The sequence below is a fragment of the Temnothorax americanus genome, unplaced genomic scaffold (assembly GCF_048541705.1).
Source record: "Temnothorax americanus isolate GAGA-0224 unplaced genomic scaffold, ASM4854170v1 Scaffold8, whole genome shotgun sequence".
In the NCBI taxonomy this organism is placed as follows: Eukaryota; Metazoa; Arthropoda; class Insecta; order Hymenoptera; family Formicidae; genus Temnothorax; species Temnothorax americanus.
Window position 1 is genome coordinate 2,754,975 of NW_027509802.1, and position 25,265 is coordinate 2,780,239.

Genomic DNA, 25,265 nt, shown 5'->3' on the forward strand with positions numbered 1-25,265 from the left:
TAGACTTGTTATAATAAACGAAATAATACATTAAGATACTATTATAAAGAAATATTAATAAATTATATATTCTCTTTGATATTCTTCACGTACAAAAAAGATGCCAAGCTAATATAAATTATTCAACGAGAAAAGTAGATCAAGTTAAGATGATTAAAATATAAATTTACTTTATATATAACTACTTATGCTTCTCTATCGTTATTTTCCGTAAAAATTCTTTGCATACCTAACGTTTTATGCTTGAAAAAACATCACTTTAGTATTAGATATTCTTACGCACAAAAAACATTTCCTTTATAAACAAGATCATAAATTACTTCTTCGTAATATGATTATAATATAAAAATATAATACGACATTTTTATATACGCTTGCTGATATACAAGAAAAATTATTCTTTTTATATAAGAGCTAAAGTATTCAGTATTTCAAAATATGACATATAAACTTCCGAAGAATTCGTTTTGTGTTATTATAAAAGTTATATTTTATAAATATATTAATTGTAAACAATTGTGCGTAATTGTAAATAATAAATAAATTATAAGATTGCAAAATCAGTCTTTACATTAGCCATAAACAAACTCACCAACTGTCGAAGTCCAAACGGAGTTGCAGCAATTACGAATACACTTGGCAGTTTTATTAGCAGCACCGCCTCGAAACTATCTTGAGGTCTGAAAAGGTGACGTGTTTTCGTCAATTAACAATTCTAGAAACGAAACAGGATGCAAATAAGCTCAACGCACTTTACACTAACACGATGTCGCACTAGATAGCACGCTGTCTTGTTGACAAAACTTATCACGTTCATTTCCACATATCACCATAAAATTCTGTCATAATATTTTATATCATATAATATTCATCCTCAATGTCTGTCATTAATAGCACATAAGAACCACGCATCAACCTCGAATATTTATGTATTGTATATATTTTTTTTCGTTTTAATGTTCCTAGAATGGGGATTATAAAACCTGTATACAAGTACATATATACATAAATTTTAACACGAGGTATCTATTATATTATTAAATTATAGAGTTGATTATGTTATTGATGTTATCTCCTTGTTTATATGTCTAAATTAATATTCTCTCTCTCTCTCTCTTTCTCTCTGTCTCTCTCTCTCTCTCTCTCTCTCTCTCTCTCTCTCTCTCTCTTTCAAATGCAACCCAAGTTCTACAAGCAAAATATTAATCAATACCGGCTAACGCAATCTACTTCGCTGCAAATATACCTATTCGTTGCTTTCTCGCATTTTTTCGAACGAGATAAATTATACCAATGATATAAGACGTGGACGGAATATATCTTATTGATCCTCATTGATCAAAAATATTCTTAAATTGAAACACGATATTGCGCAAAGACACCGTTCATGTTGTAACGTTCGCGTTGAGGGATTCAGATTACCTCTGTAATATTACCATCCAATATAATCAACAATTACAATCGTTGAGCTTCCAACTACCTATAAACACAAGCTCGTTTTATTGGTTATCGGCCGTGGTCTTTTTCGCCCTTACACGCGAGCCCATTCACTGTGTAACAATGTCGAGTAGACAGTTTAATTGCGAATTATCGAGCCATTGCGAAATTCAATTGCCGTGTAGGCTCTGCTCACGAGTCTCGCCCGCACGCGTCGCACACAAGTGAAATCGTGCGTGCAAAACGCCTCGCCGATGCTCAACGCGTGTCCATATGATCTTTCGCATTTTCATGATGGAGAGCCCAGTTTCACAAGTGTCGGTTAACTTTTAACCTTAGATTAACTCACTCTTCGTCTTTTTCTAAAGGGGACGTTAGAAGGAGACGAAGAGTGAGTTAATCTAAGATTAAAAGTTAACCGACACTTGCGAAACTGAGCCTAATAAACATGCATTTTATCGTCACTCGTAGATACACACGTCCAGTTTACGCAACATATGAAACACGGGAAATGCGTTGAACGTTGTTATTTTATCTCGCGGCGCGCCGCGATGAAGTTCTTCCCGTACTATATATTTGTAGTGTTAAAAGTATGAAAATAATCGTGATATTTATAATTCATCGCAAACAGATCTTTAAAAATTATAGCAACAAATAACAGTCCACTTGTATTATTTTATGGTACTACCTTGTCCTATAGCGATAATAATGCAAGACCTTTTTAGTAAAATATCTCATTAACCTACGGATTAAATTTCAATTTTCGTAATGATGAACTGCGTCAAAAATATTATTTCTAGATTAGACAACAGAATTTTCCAGAATAATCTCTTTAAATTTCCGCAATTATAAAATAAAAAAAAATTACAAATGCATGCAAAGCAAAGAATATTTTATTTTAATAAATATTTCAAAAGAATTTTTTAATTAAATATTAAATGGTCAAGAGAAAACCATTTTCATTAAAATGTTTCGTTAAATTAATTTTCTCTTAATTTAACTTAACAAAACTGCTTAAATGATTTGTCGAAAAATTCAAAGTTTCTGATGAACATAGCAAACGTTATAAATATTTTATTTTACAATTTGCCCTATTCAAAGTATAGATATTTTTTATATATGTTCTGTATTTTCTCTCAATAGTTCAGTCACGATAAGTGACTGTGATTTTCAATAGTTAACGAAATCTGTTATTTTATTTCAATTATGATTATTATAGTAATTTAAATACAGACTTTCATTAATTACTTGCCATGTAATACTAATTAAAATATAATTTTGAATAACTTACAAAAAATCGATTAATTAATTGATAAATATTAAAATTTAATTCTGATAATTAAAATGACTAAAACTATTTCCGAAATGCGGTTTAATATGACTAATTAAACTGAAATTAATGCGCTGGATAAACTATTTGTTCAGTATTTTATTAAAGATATATATATATATTTTTTTAAATAAATTCTAAATCAACAATTGAATACGACAAATATCCTTATAAAAGATTAATTCTTCGTTAATTTCACATATACTGCACAGTATTTGCCGTACTCTAAAAGCAACGACCTCTAATCCCGGATGATTAATTAACAACAAGACATCAACCCCGCAGGATCAAATAACTTCGACCTTATTAAATTTCAAATATTAAGCCTGTAAACAGTTGGAATAATAAAATATGATAAATCTGAGCTTTTTCTCTTCTACGTTCGCACGAAATCTCAATTGGTCAAAGCACTTTTGAGTTTTTCACTGTCTCATATCTCGCTAAAAAGACACTGTAGTCAAAATAATCCAACCAACCCGAATCCCAAAAACGCTTCGGCACTCAGTTCCACGAATCCTAATAAGATGAAGCTACGAGAGAACGCAGCGGCGATCGATGAGCTCCAAAAAGTTAGCTGGCGATCTCGCGATCCCGATCGATCCCGACCGTTCACTCGTCATTCTCGCAGGAAAGGCGCATCAATCGATTGCTGCACGGCCATCACGCGCGACGATATACATACGCGTTCGTCAGAGATACACGCATTGCAGCGAACCCGCGAAATGCTCGCGATCGACGCAAAAGGACGAATGAGCGGAAGCTCTGCGCTTGAAAGCTCGCAAGCCCCACCGCCCTTTCGGCGCTTGCGGACTGGAGCAAACTTGACCGATCGTGAGCGACTGACGCCGAGGGTGCACGAAGAGCAATGAACGGGGGGGTTTGACATATCGCTGCAAGATAATTAATCGGTGGAAATATAATGCCTGATCAAGAGTGCAAAGCTCTCGCTTTTTTTCTCGCATGGCGCGCGGATCCGCTATATGCGCAGATCTGAGAAAAAAAAGAAAACTTTCGAACGAGAAATAACTCATAACAGAGTGATGGATGCTATTAAGTCTTTCATAAAAAATTATTAAGCTTCATATAAGTTTATTTAATTTTCGCCTCGCTTAATTTATTAAACTATTATTTTTTTCTGCGAAACGTCCAAAAGAGCAAAAATTGTTTGAAAATTGCTTGTAAACATAAAATTCTATAACCATAACCATAAAAATATTTCAAACTGCGTGTTACAAAATGACCAGAGTATTATGCGTAGTTTATAACAGTTAAATTTTATTTACATATAATAGAGAATACCCGTGATAGAATATCTGAAAATGACTCAACTCTTCAAATCTTGAACTCTTTCTAAATCCACTTCGTCGTCATTCCGTTACAATATCGCGCGATCCGTTTAAGATACGGGCTTTTACTTTTCACACAGCAATAAAAGGAGACTGCCGGCGGATCGATAAAGCGGAGCGACAATGAGATAACGTTTACGTGTCCGCTAGAATCCACAGGCAGCATCGAAAAGCTCCGATTCTCCAAGCATGCTACCAAGCAGGCAATCGGTCGGTAACCAATTTACGACTAGCGCCAACCAGCGATCGGTGGACGGTATTTTACGCCTCGTAAAAAAAAAGAATGCCGCGAGTAGAGGGACGAAAGGTGAGAACAAAAAAAAGATGGCTCGCTCCAATCGAATTCATTTCCATCCGTGCACAAGTACCGAATCTGCCGGCTTGGACGAGCGATTTCCTCGTGCGTAAAATTCATTGTCGATACCCTTCCAGTTGATCGTGATAGCAGAACACGAGCAACCAAAAGCGAGAATAAAGAAGCTTACGCCGAAAGCGAACGGAACGCGGTATCATCCGACCCTTTACTATGAATTTTTAGTTAATCCCGCGGGATGATGTGTGCCCGATGCGATTGACAGCAAGAAAACAGCAAAAGAAAAATAGAATAGATATTTAAGTTTATTTAGAACTAACAGCCACATACTGAAAACGGTTGTGGATTTGCGGGGAACGTACGGGTAAAACGAAGCAAATAAGCATTGGCGGAAGCTTCAACCGTTGATGAATACGTATGGTCGGATGATTAAATACCGACCGTTTGTACAGGCTTTGATCCCTCCAATCAGTACGTTGCAACATATTCTAGTAAAGTACGCAACCCCTGTACGCTTCAAAGTCCCCCGCGCTTTCATGGAACAAATTGAAACACACTTTGAATGTTTAATGCTCAGACACCTATCCTCCGCCCACAAGAGCATGCCGTTCTTTTTCCCACATTCAGCCTACAACAATTTTGCTCAGCACTTTGAAGTTCGCTAGAATCCTGCTGCAGCAGATAATACCTACTGACCATGACGGTGGAAAGCTCCACGCTAATTAAAATAGAGATTTACTTAAGGATGTACAATCTGCTGTTTTCTAATATAAAATATATTGTATAAAAACCCGACGTTCAGATTCTTTTTAGAAATCATATAAGAAATTGCACTAAAGCAATTTCTTTAACAGGTTATATTTCTCGTTGATTTCAACAACATATGTTGAATATTATAAATAAAAAAATTAAATAAATAATTTTATTACAAATATAAAATAAAACAAAATAAATATTTTTTCTACTTTTTTAGTGAAAAAATTTGATCAAATCATCAGCAAAATACGTTAAATTAATTTGCAGTACAACATAGAGCTCCTATCTTTATTATTTCTTTTTCCTCGGAAATTACATTGGCCATCTGAAGCCTTTTAATTTCACAAAGTAACACATGAACGTGCGTTTGAGACGGAACGAGGCCGAGGCCGGCGGCGATGCGCTTCGCTCATCAGGACCGGTATAACCGTGATACTAAAGTTACTTATCAAATATTTACCCCGAGTGACGCTGGCGCCAGACAAGTGGTATCCCAGCTGATCCAGCTTCGGCGAAGCGAGAAAACGTCCGCGTGAAAAATGTTCCATTTAATTGTTGATAGATAGGTTGATAGAGCGGATCCTTCTCCGCAATTGAATAACATCTTTACGTTCAAAGCCAATGGTCCTCTCGCGAAACGCGTTCGATTATTATCTTTTCATCTTGAACATCGTTTTTCTTGAGAGCACTTACTGAAGAAATCTGACGCTATAGCAGTCTATACGAGAAATCAAGATTTATTGTAAAAAGAACGGCGAAAGAGCGCTCATAAAAGATACCCTTTTTAGTTGTGCTGCAGTTAATACAGTGCAAAATCAACAAAACTAAGAATAAACAAAATTAACAAGCATACATTAATTTTGCGAGCAGCTGTTTATAGCTACAATTTGATGTAATCGCATGTACGTGCTTCAACCAATGTATTGTCTTACATATTAATGAAATATTTAATATGCCATTGTCTTATTTAATATTATACAAAAATATATGAATATATATATATTCATATATATGTGTGTGTAGTTAAATGGTTTAGTTATAACAATAATAGAAGTTTAAAAATATTCAAATAAATTCAATAAAATATCTAGAAAAATTCCAACTCTAACTTAAATTGGTATAATCTATTCGTCTATTGATATAATACATACCCATATCTATTAACAAAGTAAATTGTTACTTCTCAAAAAATATTTCAAAAAGAGAAATACGAGAATATAGCTACAGTTAATGCATATGTTGCTCGTACATGCAAAACGGAGTCACATAACGTATTTTTATTTATTAATTCGCGAGACCATTGATTCAATTATTGTAACATTCGGGAAAACGACAAGCTTTCCAATTAGCATTAATTATAAATAAGCTAATAGTCGGTAAAATTACAAGCAAGTAATCAACAATCTCTAATTAATTGTTTCCCTATTGATTTTGCCACATTGGTTTTGCCATATATCTTTTCTGCAATGATATACTCCATTTTCGTTTGTTACAGCGTAATTAGTAAAATGAGTATTAGCGTGATGTACATTTAGCAAAAGAAAAATATATCATTTTAACTACCGAAATGTGTTTAAAGCAATACTGGTCAAAATATACGCAGCAAAAAGTTAATGTTACTGATTTCGACTACCAAAAATATGTTAACACAACTCACACGTAACTAACTGAGTTTTCTTTTCGAAATGTAATACAACAGAGGTGATAAAGGAAATAGAGAAAGCATGCTATAAACGGCCCGTCAGCGGAAACTCAGTTTATATCCGCAAGAATAATAATTAATAGATATGGCTTTTCCAGCCAAAGCATCGAAACGCTCAACTGGCAAGACCTCGTTAAGGGAATTAAATTCGGTGATGCGGACTGGATTATAGCAGTTTCCAATTGGACACTAGTTAATGCCGGAGATTAGCGGCGAACTCTCGCGATGGCAATGGACGGCTCTTTTCGTGAAATCGACGATAAAAATTTTACCTTTGCTCTGCTGCACGAAACGTTGAAAACGGTTCGCAAATATTAAACGCCACTTGACATTAAATTCCCTTGTAAAAGTTATCGATTGTATCGCTATATACATGCATATATATTCCTGCATAAATATTAAATAAGACAATGGCGTATAAAATATTTCGTTAATGTGATGAGAGTATATATAGATATATACATTTTTAATTATAATTACAAGGATAATCGTTTTAAGGAAATACTGTCTGTTTTTATACAATTTGCATTCCTGTAGCTGGATACTCGTATTTTGTATCGAATGGAAGGGTAATAGAGAATGGCTTTAGTTAACGACCGTTTAAGGGATGGTAGTAGCTATAGGGATGGTTCTCGTGACTGAGAAGGGACGTATGGCCCCGTGGGTTAATAGATGGCCAATGTCCTTGCAAACCGAGGTCAGACACTGTGTCATCCTCCCCTCGTTCGTCATTACGAATGCAGATTGGACCTCCCGTCATTACCCTGCTCCCTATCTGATCGTCGCCGGAAATGGTCACGAAACTTCTCACGCGCGCAAAAAAAGAATTGTCCACTGGCCGGCTTTCCATCTGCATTTGAGCCAGTACATTGACCAACGCTGCGATAGAAAAACGAATTTGTCGCGCCTCATAGATTGACGACGCGCGTTAAAAGCTCGTTCTTCTGAGTCTCGTGATCCCGCGGAATGAGAAACGATAGAGGGATGACTGACGAGAAAGCTGCTGGATGATGCGTTTTTAAAATTGGATAGATTGACAATTTCAAATTGGTCTCTGTCCCACTCCCCCCTCTCTCTCTCTCTCTCTCTCTCTCTCTCTTTCTGACATAACTGAAAATAATAAAGAATTAAACAAAAATTAAAAAGGCTGTTCCAATCAATATACAGATTTACAGAATAACATCTATAAAAACAAAAATTTATGAAATTATAAAAAATAAATGACAATATTTTTTAATATCGCAATATATTATAATAATTGTATTATTGCATCTAAATTATTATGTACTAGGCAAAAGATTCCTTGGCTCTTTTATATATATAATGCATGCTTTATATTAAATTAATACTTTAATTTGTAGCGAGAATGAGTGCAACAATTGCTGGTCATATTTGCGTTTAATGACCGTATAGATAAAAGAATGTAACACAAAAGTTATGAAATGCAGTAATTTTCCGACTGTGCGGTTGTGAAAAACGATCACTAACAACATTTTCCTGAACTAGTAACAATGGGCGAACACGGATGTAGAGGCCGTGTACGTAGGTTGTTATACATGTACCGACCAATGAACGTGACAGATGCATCGTACTGACAAGACTCGAATACTCAATGGTTGACGAGCTACTCAATCGAGCTCTCGATACGCTTGATATGCCGAGTAATTAGCGATAGCCGTTACAAGTGAGGGGCTTATCTCTATATGAATAGTGTATATACATACTTTGTATACATACACTCTACATATATTTTCCTATGATAATTTAATAGAACCTAACGATCCTTTGTGCATTAACAAATTATCTTCATCTTGTATATAGCAGAATAAAAGCTTGTATAGAACTATATGCTCCAATACATTTAATTAATTCAATTTACAGTCTCTAATATACTGATCCAAGATTGGCTTTGATCACATGACCATTAGAGCTTAACAAAATTTCTTTATAGAATTATTTCAAGATCTAATATTTTCGATACTTCTACTAAAATTTTCTTCAATTCCTAAAAATGTGTTCTTTTTATAAAATATATAAAATATTTCTTAATGTTACAAACAGCACAGTATATTTAAAAGCATATTTTATTTATGATGTAAAATTGTATATGAATATCATAATGTAATAAGTCCTCGCTCGAGATTGTAACATGCTTTATCGAGAAATTCGAAGCCATAAAGGCTAGACGGATCTTTGAAATGACCAACACAATGAGAACGTGCACCCACCATTGCACCATTAACCTTTGCTGAGGGTAACCTCCTTCATTAACCATCTGGCTAAGCCAAAACTAGTTGCACCGATCCTCTGGAAACGATAACCACCGTTCTATGATATTGATTTCTTTTCTTCTCTAACGGCCATTCAGGATCGAGATTAATACCGCATCCACTATAGTCCATCATACCCACGGCCACGATTAAAACTTCGTCCCTAGAAAATTATTACAGCGTTAACCAGTTTACAAGATCATCGAGTAGACCTTACCAAAAAACTTCTAATTAAAAGTCTCACGGAATAAATTAAGATAGTACATAAAAACAAAATGTCTATATATAAAACGAGGGTAATAATAATATCGAGTTACACAAAAGATCGCGTGAAAATAACTCATGAATTATAAAAGCCAGAAATAAAGTTGTAAGATTTCTCTAATACAAACTCTTATTTTAAAAATTTACGAAACGCCATTATTAAAACATGTTTTTATAAATTTTTTATTTGATTTAGCATCATTTTCCAAATATTTCACAATGCACACATTTTTAGATAAAACGATATCGACGATGTGTATTCATGACGATCTAAAGACGTTCACTATACATTCAGTCTACCGATTCAAATATATCTATAAACCGAGCAAAATTTCACGAAGTTTCTGAAATAGAAAATGATGTGAGGAAATATGCGCTGCCAGGCGAACATTCGCACGCAGCGACATTTACGCTCGAATGCGTAATGGATGGCTAGAAACATGAATATGTAGATAGGATTTAAGACGTAAATGGCTCAGTATATAAGTATTCAAAGCTGATATTTATAATGCTTTTTTTATATACATAACGTATATAATTAATTAGACTGGAATAAAAAATAATGTTTACAGTACAGAAACCATCTTGTGCGAGAAACCGCCATTAACATTTCTATTTCTAAAACAGAACAAATTGTATAAGTCTGTTTATTCTCTTTTTTAATATGTATATAGTTATCGACACTTTCATTTTGATTGACTGCCAACGCTGTTCTGAACTTGTTTCTAATTGTCGGAAAATTTTTATTGTAATTAGTTTATTCGTAAGTTTTGTGCTTAAATAAGTAGTGATTTTATTGGTCGAAAATTATATTATTTCTTATCGTGTTATTATATCTGTATTTGTGCAATTAGAAAAAATTAGATTCTATAATTTAAAAAAATGTTGTATATAAATTAATATTTTAATCTATATATAAAACAAAGTCGGGTTAGTTCATTTATAACTCAAAAATGGCTGGAAAAATTTTAATGATCTATGATTTGTTGGATTCGTCTCCCCCCCGAAAAAAAAGAAAAAAAAAAAAAAAAAAAAAAAAAAAACCCGGGGCCGGGGCGAAGCCCGGCGGGGCATGCTAGTTTATAATAAGGATGGGTCAACTGGCTTTATTTTTACTATACGTAAAATTGGCTGAGACTTACTTTATATAGACGTTTTTCTTGCGAAATACATATATAAATCTTGTGAGATCACGTGACAATAATAATTGTCTAAAGAACATATACAAATTGAACAAGCAGATAGCCAATGGTAAAAAAAAACAAAAAGATGCAGACTGATCAAAGTACATCGCTTTTAGTCGGTTTAGACGGTACGCAGCTCGTTTAGCATACATTTTTACATTTGCATAATTTGCACAGGTTTTTTTTTTTATTATGACCATATCCTATTTCAGCTAACAAAATTCCTTCTACCAATCCTTTCACTCTCATCAAAACCGTTACCGAGCGCGCCATCCACCCACCCCATTTCCCCTTCTCTGTTCTTACTAGCATTATAAATGGATTTTTCCATGCAATTTCTATTAGCATAGTTTTTACATAATTGCACACGGTGTACTGCAACCATCAAGCCGATGCCCGTGCGTAGTTATTTTACAAAAGAATAAATTGCTCTAGCGCATACATGACAGGGTTGCAGGTGAAAACTAAGCGATGCAGCACGAGGAAGCGAAAAAGCAAGAGGAAGAAAATAAGAAGCAAAAATAATAACGAGCAACTAGGAAACAACCCGCCGGACATCAGTCGAGCAAGATACTTTTGTCCCTTTTTTTCATGGTTTCTCATAGCTGTTTATTAGTTTGAGTTAATATAACTTGTCCTATATATATTGCTCATGCAATTTCATATTAGGATGAAAAGCAAATAAATAAATTTTTTTCGTCTAAAATCTTCGTGCTAAATTTAAACCATATACGGACATATTAATGTTATAACAAATGCTACATCTAGCCTAACAAAATTGAAACCAACATGTTGATAGTGTGTATCGCAGGTTTAAGTCTACGTGATAGACTGTAACTACGAAAGAGATTATTTGCGAATAAATCGTGTGAGACATTGTAAAGAAACAAGATTGAAAACGTTAAATTTATCGGTTAGAAACACAGTCGTGTTATAAAGTTAAAAACAGCAGTAGCCGGCACAGCGAGACGATAAAACAGAAATAAAGAAGAAACGAAGCCGAGCTTTACGCAGTGCTATAAACTTTCCGTGTATTATCAAGATTCACGCGGTATTCACTACCGACGAAATTATTATAATATATCGACTTTACTATGCCACGAATAATTTCCATCGGAGCGTTTTTACGAGGCGCCATCCAGCCGATCCAATCACAGCGAATCGATTTTCTCGCCTTATTCCGCACAGTCTTTGAAATCTCTCGGTCATACCTATTTCTCTTTCTCCCTTTCTTTCTTTCATCGCATAAGTCTAAAAACATGCAACCTCCTTCTCTCTTGTTTGCTATTATCGATAATGAGATAGAAACGAGATACCTCCACATCGGCCGTCTTTTCCCTCTATTGCGATTCCAGTTTTCCGAGCAGCGCATATCGAGAGGAAAAGTTGAAATCGATAATTTTGATAAAACAGGATAAAAAAGGAAAATACGTGAAATCATCGCCGGTTTTTTCGCATGGATTCTTATATATTGGAATCGAAAATCTGGCATTTCCACTCAAACGCAAACAACTCTCAATTATATAACGAGTTGTTCTATAACAAATTCAGATTTAACAGATAATGATTGAGAGCGATTTGTAACTATAAGCACATAACTTATATAATAATACTTTCAATGATGTTTATTAATATCTTAGATAATTGTTTTCTTAAAATCTAACTGCTTCCAACTGGAAAAATATTGCCTCCAATTATAAACAAATTCCTGTTATCCACTACTGCTAATTAAATGTTCAAATATTTTAATTAAACTATTATCTTGTCAACAAATTGTCACGAATGATAGAGACAAATGCTTGACAAAACACGTTTGAACATAGTTCCAAGGCTATCGATGCCGTCGACGATATTTCGACAGCAAGACAAGGGCAGCATTGTCGAGAGTGAAAGGGGATTGTATGTTATAGGTGTGTTCAAGTCCTGAGGGAGCAGACAGTGAGGTCAGAAGCACGATAATGGGGATAATAAATGGCCTTGGACCGCCCTTTGCAATTCACCCTTGGCCCACGCTGAAACCCTTCGTCGAAAGACACGTACCACGTTGAAACCGCAATTTCCGTGTATCGGCTTTTATTAATGTACGGTATTATATTATTTTGTTATGATGTGAACCGTCGCGGGGAATATTTAACAGATCATTTTAAATTTCTTATAAAATATTAAGACGTTATAGCAATAAAAAGACACGATAGACTAATGGGTTTCTAATTTTGTTCTGTATTTTTTAATTAACGTCTGATTTAACGTCTGACTGAAATAATAAGTAAAAACTGAAATTCTGATTATTCAGATTTTTAACATTCTTATAATTATCTCTTACTATACATATTGCATGTTAATGTAAAATCTCGCATTTAGATTCATAAGAAAGCATAATTTTATACATAAATAAATTATCCACATATTTGTATAATGCAATACATTTACATGAAGTGTAGTTATCTGACAGATGATTGAAACACATTTATGCTAAGTGATTCAGAAGGAAAATTGATTCATAAAGTATTAGGTATCGTAATCCAATTACATATGCATATTATATATGCATATCTCTGATACTTTATTAATCTTAGTATGCATAGCACGAGTTTTCAGACCCGACGATATATTTTTATCTCCACAATTTCCTCTTGCTTTTTTTAATACAGATCAAAATAAGTTTATCTTTATCTAAAATTCTTCTCTTCTTTTTAAATCCATATCTTTACACTACAATCTTACAGAAAACAATGCAATATAGCGTTCTACAACAAAAATTAATAGCTATAGAAACCAATTGTGTCCCTGCAAAGCATCGTCTCGTTCACAAAAGGGCAAGGGCTGCTTCGAGTCGGCTAGAGAGATTCGGATTATCACACAATCTGTACCTACTTATTTCCAATTTACAGCAGAAGAAAGTGCTAGAAGTTGTCCTTATCTCGCGCCAATCCGCGAAGACTTACACCGGCTCTGCGGGTATCGCAAAATCTCTCTAAATGGAAATTCGCTGTAGCGAAGTTTCCTCGCTTTCCTATATGCCTCAACACGTTGTCCTCGGTAGACTGATGAGCATGCACACGGAAACGATTCCGCTTGCTGCTTGTCGCTGCGTAGCAAGGGATCGAGATAATTCCTGAAAATTTCACACATTGCTATGTCGAATTAAAACGGTCGTTTGTTAAGACGATAATACCGTGTCGTCACTCGGTATTAATGCTGTAAATATATAACGCGACTCTCTGTAATCTTCGCGAAAAAATTCAGCTAAATCGTGTATCCTTAAAAATAGTAATGTTTATATTTTATTATTTTTATATATTATAATAACTTTTAAACTTCAAAATTACTTGAAAGTTAATAACGATGGAAATTTTATATCTAAAGTTTTGCAAACTTAATTAATTAATGTCAATAACGTTTTCTGATTTATACGTTAATGAAGATAAAAGATATGGTTGTTCTAATGTTAAAAGACAATTTAACAATGTAATTTCTTTATTTATTAAATAAATTATTCAATCATGGCAATGTTTATTATACTTCTAATGGCATTGATGTAATAAAACCAAAGTTTTCATTATGATGATTTGCATGCTGCCAGTGAGAGAAGAAAATGTCGTAATAAACTTATAATGTACTTAGAAAATATTTTTATGCGTTACTGTAAAAACATTCTCTCATGGCATAACACATCGGAATAAAGAATATAGACAAAGAGAAATCAGTGATGCGTACTATTTTTGAAAGTTTCGTCAGACGTTAGACTTTATCGCCAAAATAGAGGATCCATTATTCATCGGCAACTTCGTAAAATTTCTCTCATGCAAGCCTCGGACATTTTGGTAAGTGAATTTTACTATGCAGACGTACGAAACTGCACCAAGGAGGGAAATAGCGTACGGAATATTCACCTACAACGCACTGCATTTTTACGACAACTATAGCAACATCTACGAGAGAAGAATTCCTTTCTTATCCAACACACGGGCATCAGAGAGAGAGAGAGAGAGAGAGAGAGCAATTGCTTTCCCTATGTTCTATATTCTGGATACCCCTTTGTAACTTACCCGGATATACGCACGTAAACACGCATTGCCAAAATATTTAATTGAGGTGCAAATTGCGGAATTTGTAAATGTTAATATCAACTGTAAAATGTAAATAATATAATTTACAATAAATCAACAATTAAATTATCAAGCTATACCAATCTCACATAAAGGAGAAAAAAATAAATATAATATTTGAATGTATCAAATCGCACGCATTATAATCACTGTATTATTATATATATTATCGATCGATAATAATTCAATGTTTTAGAATCAGAGTTAAACATTTTATTTGAATAATTTATTATTCAGCTTGTTATTTAATTAAAATTTTATTTATTATTATTACTTGTGGGTATTATTTGTTCTTCGCATTATTTTTATCATTTATTATCCATGCGGCATATTATTTTCTTCTTGCATTGTTATTATTCTTTAGTATTTAAACTTCACAGGTACACCCACCTGTAATTATGCATGTACATAATACAATATATGTGTATAATAAAAATATTAAAATGCATTATATTATCACATTATGCATAAAAAAATACTTAAATTATTTGGATAAACATTTATTTAAAGAAAAATGCGCTGTAGTAATAAACTAAAGATTATCTGCGCTTAAGTTGGAAAACACAGCGATTATTAGAATTAATTGTTCAAATAAAATTTTATTCTTTATTCGTTATTCTTTATCATATATATATATATATTTGCTCAACTCTACTCTGAATGAGTTATATAGTTAAAACAAACTTCAAGCTATATCGACCGTTTTAGATGAAATACGCCAGTGAATTAGAACTAACGATACATTCTTTCTAACATATGTTCGTATATATACGATAGTCACTTCTAATTAGAAGTAGAATATACTTCTCGGAACCGTACGATGTAATATCTACTTTTATTTTCTTTATCTATGAGTATACTTTCGTACTGATGATACTGCCACTTTTTAGAAAATGTACGGGTGGTTTTACAGTATAGATAACTTATTTTTTGTGCTTTGCAATCAAGCAGCTCATCTGTTCTGTTTTTATATTTTTAGTTCACTTAACTAACGATTTTCTTTCTCTTTTTGTTGGTAAGCTACATAACATTGTTTTTTAGAAAAACTCTATTTTTCATCCTCATTAAAGTCATTAACGTACAAATAAAAAAGAGCTATTAAATCACTAAAATTACACTATATTACGTTTCAAGTATAACAAGCCGCGGTAATATGCTGAATATAATACTGTATATTATTCTAGGACATTGAGAACTATCAATTACCGTTATAAAAATAAAACATGCTTTCAAGTTTCAGTTCACATAGACAGTACTGCATACTAAAGATTATCTAATTTTTAATAAAAAATAACAAAAAGTTTGCTAACAACAAATAATTGAGTTAACTAGTACATGCAAATTTAGAAGGACTTGATCCAAATGGCTCGTAAAATTTACAATTATCTCCTTCACTACAAATCTTACGTTTACATCGTAGTTGATCTGAATGAATAAAATACTGATCTTGTAGAAACAACTAATTAAAGAAACGTGACGATTACCTATTGTGCGCTAGATAATAAAATCAGCAATTAAACAAGTTCCAAAATATTTCCGTTTATTTTCCGAGCATCTTTTGTAGAGTAATTATTCAGCTTATAGAACTAATATAATACAATAGTTTATTGCCTCTTCCTTTTATAACCGCGTTATATCCTAGAAAAACTAAAAAATTTTAAAAACTCTTTATGCTTTTGTAAAAACATAAATATTTTCATAAAAAAAATAATAAAATTAATAAATATATATTATATTATAAATTAACGCAAGATCGAAGCCTTTCATCCAAAATATCTCTCCAATCCATATCCACCTCGCGATATCACGTTGTGTGAAACACGATCGTCCGCTATAACAAAGCTTAGCAGGCAAAGGTGAAATCGATAAATTCCAATTGGCACTGTATACATAGATGACCTGGCACGCGCCTGCGTCGAAAGGGATTTAAAAATCACCCTGGAGAAAATTCGCCGCGTGGATAAAGTTGTTCCCGGCCGGTCAATCACGATCGTACTTCGAATATACCTCCGTTTCTCTCAGTCACACAAATGCACCGTATACGAACCACGTACGATCGCGTGCACACGTGGCGAACGACCGGCGGTGAATCGCGCTAGAAAACCGCGCGGCGGATGGTGAGAGCGGCGTGACAGGGGTACCGCCACGGAGTAGGTGCGGAACATAATTCAGTTTTACGAGCCGCTGCTCTCTCTCTCTCTCTCTCTCTCTCTCTCTCTCTCTCTCTCTCTCTCTCTCTCTCTCTCTCTCTGCCTCTTCGTGTGTGTTATTTATATAAAAGTGCCGCGGAAACTCCGAATCGCGAGCTGAATCCATCGTTCTATTTATTATCGTCTACCTCGTTGTTGCTCGTACCACTCGCTTCTCTTTCGCCAATGCCCCTTCCCCCTCCCCCCGCGGCATCCGCGTCTACGGTCTCTTTACTCGTGCATATCGAGACGATCGTCCTTTTTCCCCATGTCTTTTGCTCGCCATTGCGGCAAGTCGGGGACGGCTTAACAAGGAATTATTTATTGGACAAGTTTCTTCGGGGAAAACTTCCGCTGCCGCAGCGGTGGAACATGTGAAAAAGTACATATATATATCTACATATATACACGTATTGATTCGATTAAGTGGTCAGCAGACGATAACGTATAGCACATGAACGATTTTGAGTGGTTTGTTTGCGAACTTTTTATTTATAGTCTCGTATGTGGTTTACGTTGTTGTTGCTTTCTTGTTTTTCACTAAAGTATATAACGCACCTCCATTCATTATTTAAATGCAACATAAAGGACGCAGATGTTTGATTTGCGAGAATTAAACAGATTATCATGCAACGTACATACAACACGTTTAAATGTGGAATTACGATTTGACTATTATATCACAGAATATAATTCTGTCCAGATCCAAGGAGCGCAAATGTTATTTACACCCGTACGAATAATACGTGGCGCTATACATTCATCAATGACGCTGCTCACTCTATTGTATTCCATAACCCATGAATATAATATCAAAATGTTCCTATTGGCCGAGCAATCGTTTCGAATTTTGATGTAACCGCATGAATGCGCACCGCTAGAAAATTCTATTATCCTTTCCCACGTAATAGTTATACAAAGCACATATCGCCAATTGGAAGTTATTAACATAATAATAGAACAATAATTTAGATACAATATATAGCTCATTATCCACGAAAGACAGTAGCGCAAGTTACAAATTTTGCGAAGGTATCCCTGGAATTAATCTCTCTTTGAGTTATAATAAAACGCCTATATATTATAATCCCTGATTTATTAATAATAATCGACAATTCACGTCTATAATTTAAAAAGTGAATAAGTACGCGTATTATATAAAATTGTAAGAGAGAGGCTGACAATAGATTCACAGATCAGTTAATTAAAACAATCCCGGTACTTAATTAATGCTTCCTCTACTAAAGCTATGTTTCATTTCTAATTTCTTCGCCAGATGTAATAGCAGCCCTTATTGCGCTATAAAAACTTAATACTTTGCTTAATAACGCAGATGTCGACGATACGTAGAAAACTAATGGCAAATAACGAATGCAATTTAAAAATATAACGATGCCTGTCCGTTTTAGGTTTAATCCCAATTTAAATGTTCGCATTACCCGAGATTATTACGTGTTATCAAAGTCCAGATTGGTAAAAAAAAATTTTTTATTTTAAAATATTTATATTCATCTTTATGCACAAAAATAATCTAATTATATTATCCAAGTAAAATTAACGAATATAGTTATTAAAAAAATAATCCAAGCCTTTAACACACACGCATTACAATCCATTATTTAATAATTAAAGTTGATCAGATTATTTTGCTTCGTTCTCCTGCAAGAAATTACATTAACTGACTTATCAAACGCTGCATTAATATTGCTATTAAAATTACGATTCTCTTATAAAAATTTATTGCTTTTCATATATTTGCATTAATGAATGCTGCAGCGTATATATGATATAGCTCATTTCCACTACGAATTCTGACAGGAAGACGGTAACATAGGCTACTTGAGCTCAACAACTATGCTAAAACTTCATCTTGAATCAATGAAGTGATGGCAGGTAATGACGCTCGACGGAGTTCGGCTCTTCATTGCTAGCAGCACCTATCCTCTTCTGTCTTGAGCGCCGTCCATCCTCCGTCGACCTCACCATGAAATCCACTTTGACGCCATTGCTGAAGCTGAGTACCATTCTCGGTTCGAACCGAGGCGTCTCAGATATTGACGAACCAATTTCTACAATTTCGGGCTCATCATCCATCGGGTAAAGCGGATATTACGCGATTCTTAATCGATTGTCGTCGAAAAAAGTTAGGAGCATTGCAATAATTAATTATTTTAGTTCAGATAAGTATCTAAAAGCTGCGACATGATGTATTGTTACGCATTAATTTACCCACAACTTTCTCTCAATTTTCTCTTATTCGCTTCGCGAATATGATCATATTTCTATACTGTCACCTTAACTCAAACATTGGCGCTTCCCTTCCATTGTTCGATGATGATAAAGACAAACCATTATTGTCTTCCTTTGTTACTTATTGACACGACTCAGTCAGCGAAATCGACTTCCACCTCATTTGTCTAGATAAAAATGTACAGATAACAAAACTTGGCCTGAAAAAAAAGTCGAGCTTCTCTCGATTTTTCTTTTACGATTCTTATAGTAATATATATACAGAATGTGTAAAGACTATAACAATGTTTAAGAGCAGATTGTTGAAATTATTTTGAGACAAAAATCTTGATACCAAAATATCAAGACTATAATAGTTTTTGAGTTATAAGTATTTAAAGTTAACAAATTAGGTCGTCTAAAATTCACATGTGGTAAATACAACATACAATGCTGATGGCAAAAACTGATTGCAATGTCGCTCCTTTTGTCACAATATCGATATAAAGATTATTATCCGTAAATTATTATCCTAAAGTATAAAATATTATTATCCGTAGACAATGCATGCATTTGCGCAAATATTAGTCTCAAAAGCAATATCACTATCTTTGCATATGTAATTTTTATTATATATAATATATATATACACATATATATATATATATATATTTTATATTATAATCTGTTTCATTTTTGTAAATTAAACTTCTGTCTTACATTAATTATATTTAAAAACAGTTAAGAAATTTTTTTATATTTCAAAAACAAAAAACAACAACAATGTCAAACATATAACAGAAGCTACAAACAATTTGCAAATTAGAACCGCCTATAGGTGTCATGTGTCATACGTTATCGTCTGCTGATTGTAGTATATATGACTGATCAGCTGACTGATGTATATATAAAGTTAAAGTGCAAAATCTTCAGAATAAATTACCGAATAATTTCCAAATCTCAGTCTGCTCACTATAGGAAACTACTATTATCAAGCAACTATAGCGCGCATGCATATTCTGCAAAATATCGACTTCGCGTAGCTTTTTTACTGACCATCGTGCATGCATATGCAGACAGCGAGAAAGGGTTGGACGATAACGAGCACGCGTAACATGAATGCTGTTTTGTTTTATATTTATTTTTGAAACTTTTTCCACCCCCTGCAACACATGCGGAACGAAGAATGTACCATACATCGAGGTTTTGCACAATGCAGTCGTTTGAAGCAAGTTATTATGCTTTTTATTTGCATTTTCTTTATTCTCCGCGCACATTTTAAGCTCGTTTTTAATAATTTTACTGATGGTTCTGGATAAATCCGGACGATTTTTAATGAATGTTTTTGCAAGAGTGCCAACAACTATCAGCGATAACGGTATTGCACTCGTAAATAATGACAAACAACATTTGTTTTTCAATATTTATATAAGAAATACAATTTCATTTTCCGTGGATTGAATAAATAATAATAATAAACTTTACAAATATATATAAAAATTTAATAAGAAAATTAACATAACTTTACCAACCATATATGTCTCTTTTTAATCCAAATCAATTTATATTACAAAGCTATTAATAAATACGTATTCTCCCCGGTATTCTCTGTTATCAAAAAATATAGAATTTAAATTATTTGACTTAATACTATTAAAACATAATTCTAGTGTAATGTGGCACGATTCTCAGAAAAGGTTAAATTACTTAAACGTCTAATAGCGCTACGATAGATTTCAGCATTTTCGGTCTGTGCACGAGTTTCTTAGCCATGCCGCTCGTTATCATGCAAATTAATTCCGGCGATCAAACCATCGCGCTGTACGATCTACGAGCAAGCAAAAAATAGATCACTTAACTTGGCAAATTGGCCATTTAGCTACTTTTAAATTAGCCAATAAATTACATAAATGATTTGCTTTTAACTATTTCATATACATCTTGCATATAATAAGCATTAATTTTTCTATCTTTCCAAAGAATCACTATACACGACGATCATAAAACATCAACTGCTAAATTTTCTACACAACTACTGCTAAAATTTCTACTTACTGTTATATACACTTGTGCTGCAATATATACCAAAATTAATGCTTGCCATAAGCAGCAACGGTAAGTATCGACTAAATCAAATACTCAAGAAAAAAAATATTTTTTTTTTACAAAATACATTTTTTAATAAATGGAAATTTACTTAAAAAATCTGCTAGCTAATCGGGTTACACCGGGTTACACTAGTAACGACGGTGATTATGTTCGCGAAATCCGGACATGCACGTCACGTTAATCGACAAGAAAATCCTACTCCAATTTGACCCCGCACTCCGACGAAAGGGATGCTCTGGTAAAAGTTGCAATTAATCACGAGTTACGCGCTGATCTTTCTAGCGAGGACATAAATTAGCGCCGACACGGCGATTTAAGCGGCTTAATTGCTACCTAGCCAATAAAAAATGCAAGCTGTCCGCCGACTCGCTACGATGGACTACCTGGAATACGTGCGAAAATTTTCTCATATTTTTCTACGCTCTCCAGTTTTATTAATATTCTTGCTGATATACAAAAAAATAATTCTGTCGTAAATAAACGTTTTTTGCAACTACTATTTAATTACTACTAATCCATTTCAAAAAAATTTGAACATTATAATGTTACATTAAGAATAATGCAATTTTGTATTTTATATAAAATATTCTGTTAAAATCAATTATAGTATTATTAAGTATATGCCAATTATTCTTGTAATAATGTGTTACATTCAAAGCCCAGAATTTCTTTAATTCTTCGGAAAGCAAAAGAAAGGATAAAGAAAGAGAAAAAAAGAGACAGAGAGTGATCGAGATACGGAAGAACGATGTACATATACTCTGTCTCGCAGTACATACACTGGTGCGTGCTGCAAGTTGAACGCACTTTTCTAAGGCTCTAGATACGGGTTAACGTCTGAAAAGGATGCTATGACGCCTTTCGTGCGATCGTCAATCCTGTTTTCAGGTCAAGGAACTTAATCCCTATTACCTATAGAATCGGATCTTGTGCGATCTCGGAGGGCGAAGAGCTATATAACGACGAAGTCTTAAGTTAGAATAAAAAGAGATCATTTTATTTTAAAAATTGTATAATTTATTATAAAAAAAATAATTATAATAGTGATACACTAAAATAAAGTGTTATGAGAGTCGACAAAATTAAATAGGACACTGTGTACATACATTTAATTAAGAAGTCGGCTGAGAGTAGCGCATAGATATGGATAAGTAAGTGAGTGTATATTTATGTGACAGTATGTGTGCGTGATTCGCGGTCATCGGGCACGATTTTCAGCAAAAAGAATTCTAATTTAATACTAACATCTTGTGCCCCGTTCATTACAATTTTGATTTAAATAAATATTAAATATTAAAAGCTAACATATTGATTTGAGGTATGTGTATATGTATGTGTATGTGTATATATATGTATACGGGTGGAGAGAAGAGAAAGGATATTAATTTATTTCCTCTGAGTTGCTGTGGAGCGCGGAAATAATCTATAAAATAATGGAACCGGAACTCGGGATAGCACTATTAAAAAAAAGTTTGAATTCTTTAAAACTTTTAGATATTGTGTATCTCATTTTACTAATTTCTTGCAATTAGCTAGCCCGTTCCGTCAATTCCGACGATTTGATTAACGTTTAATGGAACATTATTAAAAATAATTCATTTAATTAGGAATAATTAACATATATTGTTGTATTTTACTGTGCTGTGGAGTAAAAAGAGTAGTTTTCAAAATTAGTGTCTGCAAAACAAAAATGAAAATGCTACAGATCTATAGCGAATGTTACTCAGCTAATCCGCAATAGCAAAAAAAAAGTTGTAAATCATAGAAATTAAGGAAGAGAATAACGAGTAATAACGTTCTAAGGATTCGAGAGTCTGATGGTTTCCTTAAGAGAAAAGGAAAAATAATAATACTTATAAGCCCTATTATTTGTTGAATTAAATTGAGGATCTAATTTCAATTGGATTTCAGGATGACTCCAGAGCCTCGTAGCTTCGCAGAGATCGGAGTCTCAAATACTTGTTAGCATTTAGTGGTTTTTAGGGTCGTAAAAGCGATGTGCGCAAGAATTAAGTTCAGACTTGGATTCGGAATCGAATTTGAACTAAGTGCGAGTGATTCTCGGTCAGTAACTCGAAGCATGGAATGGAAGTAAAGTGATGTCGCGGTTTATATAAAAAACCCTAAAGGGTAGGTTTCGTCGTAAGATGTATGGGGAGCTCTCTGCTCTTGATGAGCTAAGATTTTCGGTTGGTATATATAAGATTATTTTCAGGATACAAGTTTTGATTTCACGATTATCTATTGGTGAACTTAGCGTGGAAGCGTCACTAACTATAGTATTACAATTTTTAGTTTCCCGGTTATCTATTGGCGAGTTAGAATCGTCATCGTCCACAGTACAGATTTTGATTTTACGGTTACCTATATTGGCGAGTTCAACGTTGAGATCCTTACCCTGTTTTTTTGGGGCGTAAACTATCGCTCCTTCCAGTAACTCATCTCACTTCCTTATCCATCGGCGATTTCTTTTTTATTAGTAGACGGAGATCCGATAAACACGGATCTCCGGCTCATATCCAGGATCCCGTGTTTGGAAACAGACAAAACATATTTATATTATCGGAACTTCTATCTTAATGGCGATTCGGAACAAATAGAAATTTCCGTTGTCTTGCATTTATTAGTAAGAACTACAGAAATTTCGGTCTTATGTCGCGGTCTCCGTTTTTATTGATAAAACAATATTACCCAGACAACATTTTTGTTATCTGTCTAGACTGATATTTATTATCAAAGATTTTCTTTGTAATTAGAAACCTCTGGTATGCGGCGGCAAATTTTATTGTCGCGGATCGGACGAAATCGATAAAAACTTTGTCCTATCTGTTTTGTCTACTTGAATTTTACCTGGAAGAGAGATAATTTTTGCCTGCGTGGAAAGTTTTTCAAGATCTCTCGATTTCATTATATTTACCAGAGATAAACATAGAAACAAGCAAATGTATCAAGATCATAGCCCAATCTGCAACCGTTGTGCTCGGTTTTTGTTTGTATTGCTTCTTATCCAAAAGATAATTCTGTCAGTTTTTCATGAAACAAAGAAATCGTGAAGTCCACAAGACGTAAGAAATGCGTCTTGTGGCTAATTCGAAGAACAATAATACTGCAATGGGTTTACTCAAATATTCAAAATGTAAAATTTGTAAATTTGAATAATTATTTACTACGATCAATTTAGAAAATAAACGTCTCGTGAGATCACGTACAACTCGTAGTGGTTCGGAAAACTTTGATTTTTCCGATTAAAGGGACAATAGAGACAATATCTCGAGTAGCGCTCTCGTGGGCAACGACGGGGAGAAAACGTGCAGGCTCCCCTATCCTGCTTCGTGGCGCAGTCCTTCCTGATCGACCGCTTCCGGTTTCGGAATATAATGCAAGTCGCGTACCGTCCGGAAAATGAGCCCGCCTTTCTCTGATTGGAAAACTACGAATTGCTTCCTGCGGACGATGAATGCCCGCGACAAAACTGAGGCAGAGACGAGAATACGTCCGTAAAGAAATTGAGGAAAATATGTCACATGTCCCACATAAAGAAAATATCTTCGACATATGTTTGCTGAACAAATCAAATCATTAAAATTAATACCATCGGGTATTAAACAACTATTTATAATACATTTAGCTATTAAGATATAAACAGGTTATAATATATTTTTATATTCTAGATTTATATATTTAATATATTATATATTATATATATATATATATATATATAGAGAGAGAGAGAGAGAGAGAGAGAGAGAGAGCGATACATCTCTCGTTTTGATATAATCGTCATATAATCGTACGAATATCAAACCATTACGTCGATATGCTCGGTACGTTTAGATCGAAAATCACGAGTTAACGATACTGTCTGTCTTAAATCACAAGATCGCTCGTCCGCATCGAATCCTTTAGGAGTTTCCTTAGCCGTATCGAGTGCGGAGCATCGAATGGTAGAACGACCCGAGTTATGACCTGCCTCGGCGTAAGGCCACTTTTCCACGAGTTTCTTTTTTTCCATTGGCGAAAACTTTTA

The 25,265-nt window shown here is 33.9% G+C and overlaps 1 protein-coding gene across 11 annotated transcripts in view; it reads right to left on the reverse strand.

Moving 5' to 3' along the window:
- The window catches only part of LOC143907171 (TWiK family of potassium channels protein 7), a 262,816-nt gene that overhangs the window by 203,909 nt on the left and 33,642 nt on the right, over positions 1–25,265 (reverse strand). For 4 of the 11 annotated variants that reach the window (XM_077423758.1, XM_077423761.1, XM_077423751.1 and 1 more), the window contains exons 1-2: positions 3,244–3,505; positions 593–983 (exon numbers count right to left, since the gene is read on the reverse strand). The exons of 1 other annotated variant lie outside the window; for it this stretch is intronic. The gene's annotated coding sequence lies outside the window, so the exon portion shown is untranslated. Of the gene's footprint in view, positions 1–592; positions 984–3,243; positions 3,506–25,265 lie in introns of those variants that run through there. 6 more of the 11 variants (XM_077423760.1, XM_077423753.1, XM_077423755.1 and 3 more) reach the window with 5 other exon arrangements.